The 19,826-nt window shown below is 38.9% G+C and overlaps 1 long non-coding RNA gene across 1 annotated transcript; it reads right to left on the bottom strand.

The window, feature by feature from the left end:
- Window positions 1–10,780: 10,780 nt before the first annotated feature.
- On the bottom strand, window positions 10,781–18,641 carry LOC135418922 (uncharacterized). The gene is made up of 3 exons (XR_010432748.1): window positions 12,976–18,641; window positions 11,414–11,612; window positions 10,781–10,936 (listed from the first exon to the last, which is right to left on the bottom strand). It is a non-coding gene; the product is annotated as an uncharacterized LOC135418922 (long non-coding RNA).
- Window positions 18,642–19,826: the final 1,185 nt, after the last annotated feature.

Below are 19,826 nucleotides of genomic sequence, written 5' to 3' on the forward strand. Positions count from 1 at the left end.
TACACAGTATTAAGGCTTCACCTGCATTACGAATACATATTTTATTTAAACACAAGTAGGAGAGGTTACATTAGTGGAACTCATGACTGCAATGTTATAGTAGTCATCATGGGCAAGGGGAAATTGTGTTCAACTTCATGGCTTAAACACTAGTGGAGAACAACTTTCTGTTGTTCTCTTCTGTGCTCTAGGTCTTTTCTTCCAGCACAGAGAAAGTCTTTGCAGAATATGAAGGAAGGAATCAGCCAGATTTGCAATGTAGAAAAGAAAAAAAATCCAACTGAGATTAGGAAATAAAGAATGTGTATTAGAGATGTCAAATCTCCTTTACTGAAGATTTTTTAAGAATAAATACCTGTTGGAAATAATCAAGGTATTGTAATTCCTTTCTCAGTTCAGGGTTACTAATCAACTGTTCTCTCAAGACTGCTCCAACTAGGATATTTTCAGGATTTTAATACTTGCGAAGTTGTTCCTGCATCCCTTCTGATCCAGTTACATCACTCCAGTCTCATCGGCCAAAGTATAAAACATTATAAAATGATCCCATGACTCCAGGTTATTACAGAGCAGAAGAAACAGCCAAAAGAAAACTGTTGGGACTGAGAGGGCTGAGCAGCCTGCAGGGTGGCAAGGAAGGTGTATTTACCAAAAAAAAAATCACAGAATTCTGGTAGGACTGGAAGAGACCACAATGGGTCATCTGGTCCATCTTCCCTGCTCAGGCAGAGTCATCCTAGAACATATTGCAGAGGATTTTGTTCAGACAGGTCTGGAATATCTCCAGGGAGGGAAACTCCACAACCCCTCTGGGCAATCTGTTCCAGTGCAAAGTCACTCACACAGTAAAGAAGTTCTGCCTCGTGTTCAGGTGGAACTTCCTGTGCATCAGTTTCTGACAGTTGCCTCTTGCTTTATTGCTTGAAACCACTGTGAAGAGCCTGATCCATCCTCCTGACACCCTTCCTCCAGATACTTATAGACATTGATGGGGTCCCCTCTCAATTGTCTCTTCTCAACACTGACCAGCCCAACTCTCTCATCCTCTCCCCATAAGAGGATCTCATCATCTTTGTTGCCCTCCACCAGACCTGCGCCAGGAGCTCCATGTCTCTCTTGTCCTGAAGAGCCCAGACCTGGACACAGCACTCCAGATGTGACCTCACTAGGGGTGAGTAGAGGGGCAGGATTGCCTCCCTCAACCTGTTGGCAATGCTCTTCTTAATGCACCCCAGGATACTATTGGCCTTCTTGGCCACAAGGACACCCTGCTGGCTCATGGAAAGCTTTTTGCACACCAAGACACCCAGGTCCTTCTCCACAGAGCTGCTTTCCAGCAGGTCACCCCCAGCCTGTACCGGTGCAGGAGGTTATTCTTCCCCATGTGCAGGACCCTGAATTTGCCTTTTTTTCAGACAGTTCTTCTCTGTGCATGTCTCCAACATGTCGAGGTCCTTCCAAAGGGCTATCAGCCACTCCTCCAGCTTTGTGTCATCAGTGAACTTGCTAAGGAGGCTTCTGCCCCTTCATCCAAGTAATTCATGAATCACTTCAACAATACTGGGCCCAGTTTTCAACCCTGGGGGACACCACTAGTGACAGGCCTTCAATTTTGCACTGTAGAAGCAATTGCAGAACCTTCCCAAGACAGTCTCTGAAGGCTAAGCCATGCTTTCCTGGCTTGGATGGAAGAAAACTTCCTTAGTACTTCTTGGTAAAGGAGGCAAAAAGGAGCCTAAAGAATGGTGAGTTTTTTAAATCTAAAAAGAAAAGTTATTAAAGGAAAAGTGAAAATGCAGAACGTCTTATCACTAATAAAAACCTAGCTGAAAAGTTGTATTGAAGGATAGCACAATGAAAAATCATGATATCAACTCATAATACATCATGCAAGTATTGTTAATGAACTTTTTTTAGTCCATAGCTCAAATCCTGACATTTATTATTTCAATGCTTTCAGATGCTCTTTCCAGGATTTCTGTGAGAAAAAGAAGCCATTTTCAAACCTTGAAACAAATTGGCTCCTATATGTAAGTTTAAATTATCCATCACCCGCAGGAGGATTCAAGCAAAATCGAAGGCCATCTTGATGAATAATCAAGGTAAATTTGTCACATTTTTTACCATGCTGCATACTTTCAGAGTTTCATAAAAAGATCCACATAATTAGTTTAGCTTACCAGGAAAAAAAAAAGTTGAATGACAAGGTCAGGCTCTTGCCCTTTCAGTAAATTAGAGAAGATTGCCATAAATTGCATAATATAATGAAACACCAATTTGCATATTTGCTGCTATATTAAAAGGGATCAGTTTTAGCTCGCAAAGCAGAACAAATAAAAACATGCATTTTAATAACTCAAATTACTCCCAGGAAGTGACCCTCAGCAGAAAGCCTGATTATCACTACTTAATTAGAAGCCTTGGAAATCTAAATCCTCCTTTAAATCCTATTCTGTGTACAGTGAAAGATGAAGCCGTGAGTTTTGTCTTAGATTCAATATTTACTCTTTACTAATATGTTTGCAGGGGAGACTTTCCAAGCATTATGAAGACATGCAAAAAAATTAATATTCAAAGAAAGAGTGCATAAAACCTGTGTTGGCTTGCAGGTGCAAAGCAATTAACAAGCTGGCATTTGCAGTACTTTTAATTAATTAATTAAAAATTCAAAGCTGACTTTCATTTCTTTAAATGTTTGAACATTTTATCCATCAATAATGAACCACTACTTACTGCTGTGCTACAACAGCTGGTAAATGAAAAACTTAGTCCAACACCGTAAGAAAGTACACAGGAATTTCACATTTTGCTTTCTCCTTGCAATTTAAAAATGCACTAGATTTTGAAACTCTGTATGATGTGGAAGTGAATCTTGTGTGTCTGCTTGGCTGTAAAAATAAACTGCATTCTGTATTACAGTTCAATCTAGAACAGGAATTAAAAATCAAAATTTCAGCATATAATGTATTTGGGTTTAATTTTTAATTTAACTTGAAAAATTTAATTCTGTCTGCTTTGGGAAGTCAAGGGATTTTTCTTAAGAATAAAGTGTTCTGCCCTGATCTTTAAAGATTAAAATTATACTATAAAATAAGATTTGGAGTAATTTCTAAATGGTTGCAAATAATAAACAGTCAGAGAAAGGTGCTGTGATTAAATTTACAAGTTGGTATCACTTGAATGATAAATGTATTGTTTTCAGCAGAAGGAATTGGTCAGTATGTATTTAAAAGACACTATCATTAATATACTTTAATTAAAACATAAATACTACATTGCTACCTCACTAGGCATTCAGTCAGCTGGAACTAACTGTATTTGCTTAATCTACAATTTTAGATGTATTAGCAAAAATAAATGTTGGTGAATGTAAGAGCCTGATTACATATCTTGGGTAAATTGGTGATAATGAGTCAAGAGACTTTGTGTTCATTCACATATATTAGAATAAGAATCATTATGAAATTAAAGCTAAGATTAATCCTGCTAATGACACCATGGAGCATCTGGGAATAAGATAACCCAGATGTCAAATTCACTGTGATACTGTGCTGCTATTTGATAGAGTAACCCCTTGAAGTGTTCTTCTAAGGCAGCTAGCTGGTACCCCACAGTCCCAGCACTTGAAATGCAAATGAGTGACAAGATAGACTAATAATGAGAGCAGATTCTAGCAGTAAGGAAAATGAATTAATTAAAAAAAAAATCTGAACCACTGATAAGAACAAGCAGCAGGCAACCCAATGTCCTCAATTAGGGTGGATGACATCTGCAGTGTATTTCTCTCTAATAAAGCCCTCACTCTGTATTCCAAAGCACACGATTCTAACACTGTTAACATTTTAATGTCTTGGGCGTGCATGGTAACATTAATTACAAGATGATTTGGATGACTTCTGAATCTCTTTTATGTCTTCCACTGAGTAAAAATCTGAGTTGCAGCTTTGATATCATAAATAAAATGTACAGACCTGCCAAGCATTAAAGCTCTCCTGAAGTAACTCAGATCTGCTAAGTTACATTAAACCTTTATAGCTAAGTAAAGAGCATTCCCTGTGAATTTAAAGAGGGTCAGTGTCTATACATTTTAATGGCAAAGCTTTACAGATCTCCAGCATTTTTCTTTAGACTGCAGCTGTTGTTGTTTTTAATTACTAATGAATTTAATCTAATGTTTTGTTGAGCTCAATCTACCTTCTCCATAGCATTTGTTTAGAAACTCACACCAGCATTAAGAGACTTGCTTCTTAGTATCCCGAGCCCTCAGTCTTCTCTTCCTGCTAACTGCTCTGCTCCTTCCCTGGGAAGAGCAATTGTTAACAAAAACACTCCCAAAGCAAGACAAAGATTATTGCCAACTGAAAAAAAGCTACACTTTTTAATTGCAGCACAAGCCTCAATGAGCAAACCAAGAGCAATCCAGGATCCCTGTGGGCTTTTCTGATTCACACTGAAACACAGTGGCACTTCATTGCAGTTGTTAGGCACGCCAACCACCCACTGCACTGCCATCATCAACTGTGTAGACACACCCAGTGCAGTGGGGAAAAAAATTAACAAGAAACAGCTTTTGTGGAGGGACACACAGCATCCCTGGCTCTGTACTGTCCTGAATCTTCTCTAAGTCAGTACAGTAAAAGTAAGGAGAAAGGTTTTCACATAGTTTCATAGCCCACTTCATGTTAGTGTAAACACAAGGACCAAAGGCATGCAGAATCAAGCTTTTATTTTCTAAATGAATGCCTGAAGCAGACAATGAACTTTCACTAATGTTTGGAACAGGACAAGGATCTATCTTGCTTTCTTGGCACTGCTGCCAGCGGTGTTAGAAAACAGTCTTGTTTTTGAAACTCTCCCTGGGGATGGCTGAGGCAAGATACTCGAACTTCTTGCAACTTCACTTGCAAAACTTCCCATAAAACTTCACTCCTCCACAGGTTATGACACATAGTTCAATAAGAGCTTTATGAGAAACACCAGTATAAGAAGGGCTTATATATATTGAAAACTACCATTTCTTTGGGGCAAATGAGCAAATGTAAATATCCTGATCTCTTCTTTTACACTGGGACACAAGTTGACCAGAGTATTTGGCATAAGACCAAAACTGAGTCATTTCCACGCATCATTCACAAGAAAAAAAAAATAGCAATGATCCACAGTTAAGATTTGTGGTCATGCGATTTGTGATGAGAAGCCACTCAAGCCATTTCACACTGTTATAAACCTCTTCCCTCAGAATCTCCCATCTGTGCCCTTTTCTGATGACATTTCTGGGACACCACCACTATTCTGTCTGCTGCTTTTCTGGGGTTCCACAGCACATACACTCCTCTCTGTCACGCTCAGATATGTATGTACACACACACACCTTTTTCATGTTCTGCCCCCCTATGCCCCAAATATATTGATGAGACATATAGTGGTCCAACTCAATTTTTCACAGGTCTGAGAAAAAATAACTGAAGAGAAATTAAGAGGAAAGCAAACTGGCCTTGGGATTTATGCCTTCAACTACATATTTGGTGCATTTTAGAAGGCAATTTATACAAATTCTCATTTAATGCAGATATTCTTTCATTTTTCAACTTTCACAGCCTCAAAAATTAATGAAGCACTGAGAAATTTCAGAGAATATCTCAATGTTAATAATTTTAAACCCTTCCTCTGAGAAGCAAGGACAATTATTTCTACTGGTATTTTGTTGCAGTAGATCTTGTCATCCAGGTAGGGCCAACCACTGGCACAGTTGCGCTCCCTCTTTATGCCAGAAACTGGGGGGAGGGGAGGGGCAGGATTTACTATCCAAAATTTAAAATAGTTTTGTTGATATAATAAAAAAGTGTACTCTTTTAGATACATCAATTCATGATTTGCTCAGTCAGGAAAGTAATTCACATAAAGTTTCATAAAAGGCAAAGTCTCTTTCGCCTGAACAAAGATTTGACAGCACTCACTTCTTCAGTCTTTTATTGACATCCATGGCCCTGGTTTTTAGTTTGTATTGGTTGTTCTCCTCTCAGGTCCTTTATATCATCTGTACATGAAAAGGACTTGTCAAGATGGAACAATATCCTCAGCCATCCACAGAACTGAAAATTTTGCTCAAGTACCCTCAAAATTAAATTCAAACAAGGAGTTCAGCATGTCTAAAAGTAAATCTGTACAATCAGCTCTAGCTATTGGAATGTATGTGCAACTAGAATCATGGCTTGCTCAAAAAATATTTTACTGTAGGTTCACAAGGTGAAAGCACAAGCTGCAAATCATCCTCATCTGCTGTCCTTGATATACATGTCATGTCTTTGTTGGTGGTCTTTGCCAAGACATAAAAACTGACCTTGTCCCAGGCTACGTCACTTATCCTATTAATCAGCATCTTAATGACCATTCCAAGTGGCTTTTGAGCAGAAGTGACCACTGTTTAGGGTGCCTTCCCATTTTCTGGAGAAGCTGGTCTCTTCCCAAGAATGGCTTTGCACCGCCCTCTGCCTTACGGCTTCGCTCTGCTCACCACTGCAATCACCTGGCAGCAAGCTGGAGGCACAAAGCTCTCCTTCGTTTTCATTCCTTGGAGTTGGCTTGCTAGGGTGCCTTCACAGAGCCCTGCATGCCTGCAGTGGTTTCACCTTAATCTGCCCTAAATCCAAGATTTCAGCAGTTTTAAAATCCCATAGCCTGTATCTCTCCTCTGAAAATACTAGCAGATTTGTTACTTTGATTTTTTTTCTATTAGGAGACAGCATGATGCACCTCCTTGCAAGAACATGGAGTAATTGTATAACCACTGAAGCTTTTTAAAATTTATAATAGAAGCTTCATTATAGGGAAAAAAAACAAACCTGAATAAAATGTGGCTTTTTTAATAGCTCAAATGCTTGTAATATAACCACAGTACAAACCAGAGACTCAGAGGGGAAAGACCATAGAAGAGGTAATAAAACTACCCCTTAAAAAGGTAACTGTATCATGTACACACCGCCATTTTCACCAGGTAGGTTTAGCTAATTGCAAGCCAGCAGGTTCCAAGAACAGCTATACAGGGAATTTTCAAGACAAAAGTTTAAGTCACAGTTACACAGGTCTTGTCTTTCCTTGTGCTTGGGCAAAATTGCCATTAATATTAATGGCAGACAGGCATGCATGTAAAGGAGAGAAACCCCTAATTAGTGTCGTAGCACATGCAACATTCCTAACAGGGAAACCATTTTGTATGCCCTAATTGCACAAAATTGGCAACAAGTTACCGTATGCATCTGTATCAAAGGCTACAGAAGCTCATGAATTCTCCAGTGGTAAGAAAACGTGCCCATACTGCAGAGTTTGGGTGACAAAAGAAGTCTGTATATGTGTTATTCTTACAACCTCTGCTACCTAGCAAAGGTAGCCCTCCAGGGGTTCTTCATAGACCACTGTTCCTGCTGCACCCCTAATGTCTCAGAGGGTAAGCACAAGCACCTGTGATTTCTAATAAGGTAGAGATATTTTTCAGCATTTTTTACTTAAACAGATCTGACTGATCAATCTCTGCTGATATCGCAAAAATGCACTAAACCATATTGTAGCATTGCAAAAATATCAGAACTACACTGACCATGTTAGAGAGTACAGTCTTCTCCTTCTCATTTACAGGAAATTTCTTCATATAATGCACTGCTACAAAACACAAGAAAGTCTGTTTGGCTGCAGAAAGATGTTCAAGGTCCCAGTCATGCACACCATGATTTCCACCAAATAGAAAGCATTACAATTTCTCCAAAAATATTTCAGAACTCTTCTCAGTTTTAAGTCAAAGTCAGTATTTTTTTCTGAAGTAAAACAATAAACCAATTTTATCAGCAAGTAAAGGTAAGCAGTTAAGTGGAATTATATGAGCAGCAATTATGATAGTATGTTTTTACAGAGCAAACCCCTGCATTCTTATAACATCTACCTTTTTAGATTTTTAAATCTTTAAATATACATTACTTATGCATCCATGTTTTCCTCTCCTAAAAACATCAGCACAAGTAATTCCTCAAGTAACTCAGTTGACTTCTCACTGATGCAACAGACTACATTTTTGCTCCAGAGATTCAGAGACAGAAAAATATCTTATTCAACATTTTTTAATTTTTAAACTGGAGAAAGGAAATACTGTGCAAAACATTTTCACCTAAATACTTAATTGGAAGTCAACATAAATAGAAGACTGGCATCAACCTACTTAACAAGGAACATGACTGGCTTATTCAATATTTTCTTCACTAAACATAGAAACTTCTTTCAAAAAAAACAAATTCTTTCCCAGACTTTTTTTTTTTAAGCAGTAGTCTTCATTATTCTAAAACCAAAATATGGAACTGACCAAAGCAAAGTCTAAGAATGAAAACATTGAATCATTTAGGAGCTCAGGTAGCAACAGCATATCCATTTCACCAGTTACAGCAAGACAAATCTGCCCGTGTTGTATTTGTGGATGGACTATTTGGACACTAATACTCAGCTTGGATGATTTTAATGTTTCCCTGACTGGTCTACTGTCATGCCCATCTGTCAGAGTGGCATACAGCCCATTCACAAGGTAGAATGCCAGTTTCAACCAGAGTATGGATACTAACCAAAGACCAGTTTAGGAGGAAAGCCTATTGGATGCAGCTAATGACACCTTATTTACAGAGATCCTCCTGGTGTCAAGCAGTGCCAAATTAAGAACACATGCTACATTACAAGGATCACATCTGTTAACAAATATTGGCACTTTGTCACTGGCATCTGCCTCTCTTGTTAATCCGCTTTGGTAGTGAAAAGGCTGCCTCAGAAGAGGTGTTCAGGCCTTGTCATACCAGTATAATCACAGATTTACTCACCAAGAATTTCCCAGTAACAGGCCAAAGTTTGACAGCATTACTTCTGTACACATCTCTTCCCAGCAGTTGGTTATGTGCTGTAAAAAGCTGTGAAATTATAGAATTACAATATCTATTTAAATGAGCTTTTTCAAGTGTTTGAGGGTTTATTAAACCTATTGTCATCTTGTCAGCAACAAGAAGAACGTGATTGCAGAAAACAGAGTGACAAGCAATAAAAAGTAGAGAAATGACTGTTACATATTCTTAGCACAGCTGAGTTTGCAATCTAAGTAAAAGACTGAACACCTCAGCCCAAAAACTAAAAAACAAAACCAGACACCATCAAACATGATGTTCAACTTGATGTTTTGGGGGGCTCCTCTGCACTTTTATTTAAGGGTTTGGGGTTTTTTTCAGCTTTTTTTCGTTTTTTGGTTTTTTTTTTTAACTGAACAGTATGGATGTATTTAGGCATGGACAGTAGGGGCCACTACAAAAAGACCTCTGTGCTGAAGGCATGTGACTACTGCAATTTCCATTTTAAGATCATTTCCAGTTTCCACCATAACAATAGTGAGCAGTTTGCCATGAGTCATGCCACGGATAGTAAGTCCAGAAGCTGCCAGTCCTTGCCAGCTGTGTCAGCAGTGCTCTACGTGGGAGGGGACGTAGATCGGCTCTCCATCCAAGCAAGTGGGAATATCAGCAGTAGGGACTTCTACCTTTTGGGAGCTGTTGCACACATCCTGTTTTGCTGGTTAGAAGTCAAGGGGATCTGCACTCCTAGCCTCTCATTTCCCCTTAGTTCAGGAGAGCGAAAGAAAGGCATAAAGGATGCCACATGAGGCTGAGACTGAGGGAATGCTACTGCTTCCTGCCTTCTAGTGTAGAGAGGCAATCAGTTACAGGGATCACCACTAATCAAGGCTGGTGTAAAGGGACAACGGTAGATATAGCAGAAGCAGGACACTTGTAATCACCTCCTTTCAGGTATCTCACCTTGGTGAACAGACCAAGACTCTATTCTCTTTGCTTCGTTGATGAGATACAATTGCCTGGCTGACCATATTGCAGCACTGTGCATCACTGTGGGTACTTTACAATAGGATGGGAAGCTCTTGGACTGAATTAATTGATAACAAGCTACTTTCACCAGAGGCACCTCCAAGGACTAGCTGAATTTTCTTGAACAGACAAGAACAGCATCAGTCCTGAAGAATCTCTTTTCTGTTGGCTCTGGAAAGAAGAAACTACATTTAGACCCTTCTAGGACACCAAAGGTCTGGAAACAGGATGATGCTATTGGGAATAAAATGAAGTGTTTTCTCTCCTTAGTCAGATGCAGCTATTGTACAATAGATCTCTGCCCAAGAAGGACCACTAAGTATTACTATATAGTTCACGTGACCTTTGGTACCAAGAAATCTGGCTCTGGCTCTTTTCACTGCAAAGAGTTTTCTTTGGCTACCCCTTTCAGTTACACCAATCAACCATGCTAGGATCAGTACTGTGAGCTGGCTGTATTTTAGTACAGTTCACAGAGTAAGCATAGTATTCTTCAGGAACCACTGATGATAAGATGGCATAAAACTTCAGTCTTTACTAGTGGAACAGCTCTGCCCCATACCTCATCAGTAAGCAATGACCTTTCTGAAGGCTAAACTGCAGGCTTCAGAGTGACCTGGCTAGAATGAAGACACAGGGCTGAGTGCCTGTACCTTTGGTGTATGTGCTGTCCTAGCACCCTGTCCTAGCACCATGAGACAGACATCTCTTGTATGCTCTTACCATGACTAAAACGTAAAGCAAATTGTTTTCTTTCTACTACTGGATGAAGACCACTCAAGCATCAGTTGACATTACTCTCCAGAGGCACGCAGTGTTTCACTTGCCAGACAGCAACAGTTTAACCAGTCAAGATATACAAAAGTAGACTGAAGATTCTGTTGAATGGTTCCTTCCTCTTCCTTTATTGTGGCATGTCTTGAGCAGAGGCATCACTTACCCAGACAGAACCATGCAATGAGGACCGAAGAAGCAGATATCTTACACTACACGTAAATAAGTTCTCCAAACATCTCTAAACCAGTTGTCAGCCCACACACCTGCAAAGCATCAAGACAAACAGGTACACAATGAGAGGTATTTAACAACAGTTAAAAAAAAACCCAAAAAAACCCAACCAAAAAAAAACCCCAAACATACTGATTGGTTTGTCTTGGAGGGCTGAATAAAGTCTAGCTTTTGACAATCTATTCCAGCAAAAAATAACATATATATGATGATACAAACATCACTGTCCAGCTTGGCTGGTGGATTTATTTTGCTCAAATAGTCTTGAAGCATCAAATGACATTTGTGATAATGTCATAGGGGAAAAATGTTTAACTGCCTCTTGGATTTACCTGTCATGTGAAAGATATAATTCCAAAGATAACGATAATGATATTCCATTTACACATCTCCTGTCATTCAAATTAATTCTTCTATTTTGCTAACTACACAGGAATATCTATAATGATAAAGTTACAGTCAGTACTGGAGACTAACAGCTTAAAATAGGAAACAAGAATTTCACCCACTTGGCAGCCGGTGTCTGAACCACAAGAGGTGCAATGTGATTAACCACAGCTCAGCTTCTGAGCCAGGAGTGTCCTTGGCACATTTGTTGCAGGCTGCATACATGTATCCTCAGGATCAGGTTTCCACCTTGGCCATGCAGACAGAATCCCAGCAAAGATGTCATTTACAAAGAGTTCACCTAAGCCAAGGCCATTTAACCTGGTAAGAAAGGGAAGTCTCAAACCACCAGAGCTTTTGCCAGCACACATAATGGTCCCAGTACAAACTCTGGTCATAAATGCTTCTTGTTCACCAGGGAAATGCATTGGCATCACATATGTGGCTGTGGAGTCCGGGTTACACTACTGCATTTTAGACACATACAAATTAGATGTCTTATCACTCAATTTCTTTCTCTAGAGGATGCACATCTCCAGAAGGCATTTCAAGTCTTAGGTCAGTTAAACTGCCCTTTTTAACAATCTCTCCCTCCCCCACAACTCGAAAGCCAAGGGTGATGTAGTCTCCTCAAATAGATCCCTAATGCTTGGTGGCAGAAGTCACTTTTCATTTGATGCCCGTAGTTCAGAGAAGCAAAATGGCACTTCTTGGCTAGTGATGAATCAGAAAATACCTGTTTATCTAACCTTAAATGCCAAATCACACTTCTTCAAGGGTTCCTGTCTGATCAGTCACTCCAGGTAGGCTGCCTCCTGGCCATCTGCATCCCTGGCCCCAGGGAGGCTGCATGGAGCTGTTAGCCTACTCTAGATGGCTGGAAGCCCTGGCAAAGCCTTGCAAACTGCCTACCATTGAGGAACCAACACCAGCACAAGAAAAGGTTTTGCCTCTAGTACCATGATGGGACTCCACAGGTGCCCAACCATGCAGGTCTGCTGAGACTCTGCAGTAACAAGAGATTTTTGCCAAATAAAGTAATAATGCTGAGATGACTGCTTAAAAATCAGTAGTAATTAAAAAAAAATAATAAAAGGGAAGGGCTAATAGACAAGTGAACCTATTCATGTCTTATTCTTTTGCAATAATATAGAATTTAAAATATTAATTTATGTACATTTAAAAGGCTAAGGATAGAAGATAGAAGATGCAGAGTGCAATTTCTGCGAACCTGAAATAATATAACCATCTCAACCAATTCATATTTATTAGTGGAATAAATCCTTAAATTTCTTTCAAAAATTCTCATCGAGCCAACATTGTTCCAGGTTCCAGCCCAACAAAGAGATCTGAAAACTTATGTCAGAGAACACTGTTAAAAGTGTTATTAAAGTGATCTGCATATATTTTCCTCACTTCTGTGGAAAAAAGCCTGCTTTTAAACATTTTATCAAATGCTGCCCTCTAGTGAACAGATGGCTTCCAGAATGAACACACACAGACTGAAACACTTGTACGGTCTAAATGAGAAACTCAATAACTGAAGTGCACACCAATCGAGACAAAGGAGTCAAATGAGATGTCTGAATCATTAGTAGAAAGTCTTACACTGTTATATTATTGCTAGTCATTTTTTCCCACTACTATTTTATAAGCATCTGAATTCAGTGCATTTAGCCATTACCATGTATTCTGAATCCTTCGCATCTCCAGCATCTTTCCGTCAGATATTTGTATTTTGCATGTCAAGTTTTAAAGATATGTTTCACCACTGTTGAGACTCTCCATCTTCATACAAGTAGCCTGTTTGGAATTAAATTCTGAACCTTAAATTAGCCTGCAAGATAACAGAGTTCAATGGCATTGTATCAAAACCCCGAGTGTGCAGTGAAAAATGTCTACCACCACGTTTGATTCATATAATTTTTCCTCATGAAAGGGCTATCTCCCGTGCTTCACTGCCCTACACAAAATTTAAGTTTCTGATTCTTACCAATCGATGAAAAGAACTGCACTGACAAAGTGACTCAGAAAAAAAGAATGGAAATTCTCATAAACCATAATTAAAAAAAAACCACCAACACAAACTGAGCCTCTCTAGCTCCCACAATAACACACATTTAATAGATTCCAACCTGTTAACATTTGCACTAGCTCAATACTTTAATAGTATTGGTTTTATTTCTCCATCAAGTAGTAATTTCACCCATTAAGGTAGAATTAGTTGCCTTATAGTTTATGAGGAGCATTTAAGTAGAGGGGTTTGTTTTTCATGGGATAATTTTCTTGTAAGTGCACACTGGTAATATGCTCTAAGGCTCAGCTTTTCTCCTTTTGCATATTGCATATGCTTAATAAGTTCTTTCAGCAATAAAAGAATAACCCACCACTTATCACTGCAGTCCAAAAGACTGTGTGTAATAGGGTCATATGGAAACATTTCTTTAGGGCTGTGCCTTCCAGTGTTTTCCTGAAAAATAAAACACTTGTGTTTTATTGAGGGTACATGAAATAAAACATGTAACATTAAAAATTACTTTTACAGTCACAGCTACCAAATAGATACTCTGCCCACTACAGTGGATAGGCAGTCATATGAATTAGCTTGAAGCCTCATCCTTCAATCCATCTTAGGAACATATTGATTCATAAGATGGGAGGTATCAGCATTCTATGCATGGGAAATAGCCAGATCTTGGCAGCTGCTTGAATTTTTTTTTCTTCCACAATACCAACATGCTGAGGATTTTCACTGCAAAGGAAAACAATGCCAAAGAATGGCAAGTCTTCAGAAGAGCTGGCAAATCTAAGGGCATCCTGTTCTGAGTGGTTACCTCATACAGCTTTGAGAGGTCTGCCTTTTAGAAGATGCTTGGCACTTAACTCTTGAAAAATAGTCTTCTTTCAAGCTTCTCAAATGAAATACTAGCCAATAGAGATGCATGAAGGCAGGGCAAATTTTGGAAACTATTGGTGTGACACCTTTGATTTTATCCTTCTATCTGCGACTGAAAAAAGCCATAAATGGTGAAAAAAAGCAACCAACAACAAAATCAACAAACTAGGAGAAACAGGGAGAAAATTTTATGTACGAAAATGGAAAATTTAAGTTTCTGTTCAGATTATTTCCTGCAGAATATAAATCACTATCACGTAAAATATATCTGCTAGGTGCAGATCCAGGCTTTGTATCATGCAAATAACTATTGAAGGTGAGGCACAGAAACACTGCACTGACAATGACTGTTCATTCACAACCTCCACGGGCCACTCAGTCCTTAGACCTCTGACATGACTCTGTTGAAGGGATTTTTCATGAGGGTATGCAAGAACACAGCTGCATGACTGGAATTAAAGCTAGCAGGACACAAAAACCAAAGACAGACCAAAATACTATCTAAATACATGAAGTTTCAATAACCTATTTTACGTTTCTGTAAGAGTGTAAAGCAAGTACGGGAATCACTTTCAGTTTTGACAGAAGACTGGATTTTCCTTTCTTTCATCCTGCCTTCTAGGCAACAAAAGAGTTCTCAGTAACGCTCCTTCCCCAGAACGACAGTTTGTTTGCTCTCCAGTGAATGTGTATATGACCAGGATTCAGGGACAAAGATGGCTGGCTGGATCATTAGCTGTGCTTGGTAAAGACCTAGTACTGGCAGGGAAAGCAAGGTAAAAAATGATCCATTGCTCCCCCAACACCCACTAAAAGGAATCCATAGACTGCACTGTAGACTTAAACAGACTTCATTATAGCATATGGAGATTAATGAACTCCATAATTTGTATAATGTGGAAAGTACCGGCATCCTGCACAATGAAGCAAACCTGAATAAACAGAACTTTGCTCTTGCAGAAAGACTCCCAACACTGTGGGATAGAATGCAACAAACCTTGGCTGCATCTCACCCACCTAAGTGGCTGGGTACAACTTGAGCGACACAATATGCAAGGCAACTAATCCCTAGTGCCAGTCCTTGTGATTTTATTCCAAATTACATCAGTTTTAGATAATTTCTAGCCTGTAGTTCTCTGTCAGCACAGAGAGGTCTTATGGAGACTGAGTCAGTGCCAAAACGAGAGCTGTGCTGGAAATGATTCTGCCCAGTCAGTGAAGCAGTTCGTTAAAATCTGCCTCCAGTGAGCTACAGCCCCCTACCACTGCTCTCTTGATAACCAAGCTGTGTCACTTACACGTAACTTCTGCTATTCCCTCCTGCCCAGTCAGGCATGGATCTGCCCTGCCCATGAAACTTAGCGTCATCAGTTTGACAGGGGGGCCCTGGGCAGAACCATGCACCCAACTCCAATGTTCACCCTCCTCCTGGAGTGTGGGGCACTGCAGAAAGAGCTGCAGAGCAAGGGCTCCTAATTCCTCTGCTATTTTCTACACATTTGCTTATGTGTAGAAAATTTTCTTATCTGACCAGCACAAAAGTTAACAACCCAGTTTGTGCTGGGCTTCTGTGCTAGCCAGACACCTGCTGATTCTGTAAGTTCCCCATCCATGGAAACTTCACTGCAATTAGATTGTTCTTTCCTGAATGGCACCAATTACAAGTTATGTCACTGCTCACAGAAACACTGATTAGAGTTCCTATCCCACCACCAAGCATTCAGATACTTTTCATGTTTCAAAGGAGCATATCATAACAGCACTGGATGCAATTTAACTAATCTGGGTTAGATTCACACCAGCAGCCATAAAGTAGATTCATTTTTCTAAATATTTCCTTGAGAATAGTGTCAAATGGAACATTTCTCCACCTATACAAAGACAGCTTCCATCCTGACAGGTCTGGAGCATGACCCAAATGAGGTTGAGAGAACTGTCTTCCTCCAAGACCTACTGTGCACTGAAATTGCACATCCCAGGCCTTTCTTTTCAAGTTTTACATTTACTCAAGACTCCTTAACTAACCTGTTTATCCCTGTAAACACTGGAGATAGAACTTCCTAATCCATATGAATCTGAGAAAAGAGAAGCCAATTCAGGGTTAAATTCTATCTCCCGAATGTTTTGGTCAGAGATCCAAAGTACAGCAAAAGTTACTTTTTGCATACCATTTCGAAAGTTTATTTGTAAAAAACCTCTAACGTTATGCCATTAGCTAGTCAAAAAACTTCACCATCCCTCCTCATATAAGGTGGATTTTCAGTAATGGTGGATGTAGTCAGGCACCTTACACAATTCATTGCTGACCTTATGCTTTCACATCTGCTCAGCTGCTGTCTGTTGCTTACTGTTTACAATGAAAATCCATGGTACATCTTACAACTGGCAGGATTCTAGCAGGCATGATACATACTTGGCATAGTTAGGAGCACAGTTCCTCCCATGAGTTAGGGTCATATGCTCTTCTTCTTCTTAAGTTACATAAGTAGTTGGTTTAACTCTATTCAGACACAGCTTTAGGTTGCAAAGATGAAATGTATTTGTAAGTATGCGCATGCATGTTTATAATACACAGCTATTAAAATCATATAAAAATTCTGCAGGAAGTCTTTTTCTCCTGCAAAATGATATCTAAATAATAGTCATGCAAATATCTATTTAGATAAAGACTAAGATAGTAAAATCATCACTGTAAAATAGCTACCAAATAGAGTACTGTATCCTACTTCCCCTTCAAAGAGTGACAGAACTCCCTTTGACTTCAGTAGAAGAAATTCCGACATCTAAAGAGCTACTACCTGCCAAATATGTTGTTAATACCCTGCAAATAAAAAAAAGAAAATAATACAAAACCAGCAATTAAATCTTATTACAGACTCTTCTTGGCTTTGCTTATTAGTCTCCATTGTCTTCTGAGACCTGTCATGAAAATGACATATAGTCATATGTTGACTGTTGTCCCACTTTTATCAAAGACAAATACAGTTTTGTTTGAAAATTTACTTAAGAAAATGCTCCCAGGTTAAGACCTCGTATGCCAAGCTTCAGCCCAGAGTGAATTTTTATGGCCGAGTTATAAACCCTTGAAAATAAGAAACTAATACTGCAAGGATTTAAAATAATAGAAAATGTTTCACATAATATAAATCTATAAGCAGAGTATTATATTTAAGTCTTAATATCTACATAGTTGGATTATCTTATATCTTGACAATCATACTAAGTAATCTTGCCTCCTTTCCCCTTCTTCTGATTCAGTGTTTCATTCTTATGCATTAACAATGCTCTGGGCCATAAAATACTGTATTAATATTAGTTTGTCACAGTAGACTAAATTTAGAACAACTCATTAATATGGGAGAGTAAAAGGCATTCTGCCAGGAGTGTGAGTGACTCTACAAGCTCTTAAGGCTATAAGTTATGCAGATATGCCACTTGAACTAGAGAGCTAGCAATTCCTTTTGTTATTAATAAGAGATTCTATTAGCAGAAGCCGTTTCTATTTCTAATTAAGAAATGTGGAAAAAGGCAATTTTACCATTGGATATATCTCTGATGTGTAGACAGAATAAGCCATACGCCATCTTTCTCTGCTTTCTGGTCGGATAGGATTAGTGGCACATGCACAGAATGAATTTCCCCCTGCAGTACACAGGAAAAAATAAATCTACTACAGTATTTTCTTTGGTACAATCATAATCTGTGCATCAGGAAGAAAGTCCCACAACCAGAGCTGTTTTGAAACAGATCTCATAATGTTTAAAACTGCCCCAGTGAAGAAAGTTTCCATTTTTCACAAATACAGTCTTTCATTCGTATGGTTTCATGCCAGTAATGCCTTCTCAAAGGTTGTCAAATATTAATTTTTTTAAATTTAGTCCCTTGCTAAGCTACAAATATTCATGTTTAACACCAAGTAGCAGTTCAGGGGCTGACAACAGTATGTACCTTTTGAATGATGCATAGAAAGCAGCAGTTAGCACAAAGACAAAGCCACCAGATTGGTCTCAGGGAAACCCAGTGTCTGAATTTTTCATGATTCCTCCAGCACTTAAAGAATAAGAAACTGGCTACTACTGTTGGGAGATCAGTGCTGTGAAGGTCAGAGCCCAAAAACATGCAAGTGAATCAGGTTTTGCCTGGGGAAAGTGAAAAGGGATTTAAGCTGCTTAAGAGAATTATAAAGATTTTTTTAATGCATTTTACAAACACTGTAGTAGTTAAACAATAGCTATAAAAATGAGGAGAATCATATCCACCTACCATTCATTGCCTTTAAGTCTCAAAAGACAGAGAAAAGACCTTTTCTTTATGTCCGAATGCTTAAAACTTCGACATCACTCTTTTTCTTACAGACTTTCCCTTACCCTTCTTTTGCCTTTTAAGAACTGCAACTACTTCAGAAGAAAACTGATAAATAGGAAGAGTAAAATAAATTCAGTAATTTCTCTATGCCTAAAAAAATGCAACTGCAGTAAAGTGATGTCTTCATTACTCCACAGACCAGTGTCTTGTGTATGTGTTTATTTTCCATAGCAGACAAACTTTACTTGATCTCATAATTATTTCTAGAAAGTATAAATTGATTCCAGAGGGGAAAAAAAAAAAGAAAAATAACAGAAACTGCTTAGAAAAACATTACACTGTTTAAGCAACTGATGGCTTCACCTGTCATCATCTAGTTAAGCTCTTAATGAGTTATTTTCTATTCTTGGTCACATCTGATTTTTTTTTTTTTTAATACAAGTCCCTTTGAACAGCTGGGAGTTACAGCATCCTTTGATCACAGTATTCTGAATTTTCAGTCAAAATGAGGACATTTTTGTCCTTACTTGGACTATTTTTACAAGCGTATTTCTTCAAGTACGTTTTTGGACATTACATTGCAGGCATACAAGGAAGCAGAACAATTAATGTATACATTTTTACATAAATGTTTATAAATTTAGTAAAGGGAAAAAGCTTTGCCACAAGAAACCTCAGCTGTTTTGAAGGCAGTTTTCTAATGATGACCCTTGGCATGCTAGCCCACATGGGATTCCTCTGAGAAGAGTCTGATGAAAATTAGTCTATTCTCATTTCAAACAGAATTTTGCTGAAGTCCTGATCAGAGCATCAGCATGGAGTCCAGGGAGACAACACACACTACTTGATTCACTCCGCAGCCTCCCTCTCCTGGTAATTGTTGCAGGAACACATAGTGACAAGACTATAGGATGTGAGGGGTCTGGATGTACTCAGGCTGTTACTCTCTGTTTAAAGATTTAAACCATCAGGGTATGATAAGGCTTTTTGATGTTCATTGAACATGGAGCTTGGGTACAGAAGAAGGGGAAAGGGCTTCACCGGAAGGCAATCATCTTTCAGAGCCACAGTAAGACTGAGAGAGGTGGGAAAATCTCAGTCTCAGCATAGACATGGAACAAAGGGAGATGAAAGGGCTAGGGTGAAGAAGGGGCCAGATCTGGCTGTGAGGCAGAACTTGCACTAAAAGATAGTTCGATGCCTTAAAAAGCAGAAAAAACATTTAGTGTTCTTGCTCCATTAACATACACTTTTGGCTAAAATTTAACTGTTCTGCACATTTTTTACAGTTTATGTTGACACTACGTTTAAACAATGCCTCTGGCTTATTTTGA

Source organism: Pseudopipra pipra, chromosome 9 (genome assembly GCF_036250125.1).
Source record: "Pseudopipra pipra isolate bDixPip1 chromosome 9, bDixPip1.hap1, whole genome shotgun sequence".
Lineage (NCBI taxonomy): Eukaryota > Metazoa > Chordata > Aves > Passeriformes > Pipridae > Pseudopipra > Pseudopipra pipra.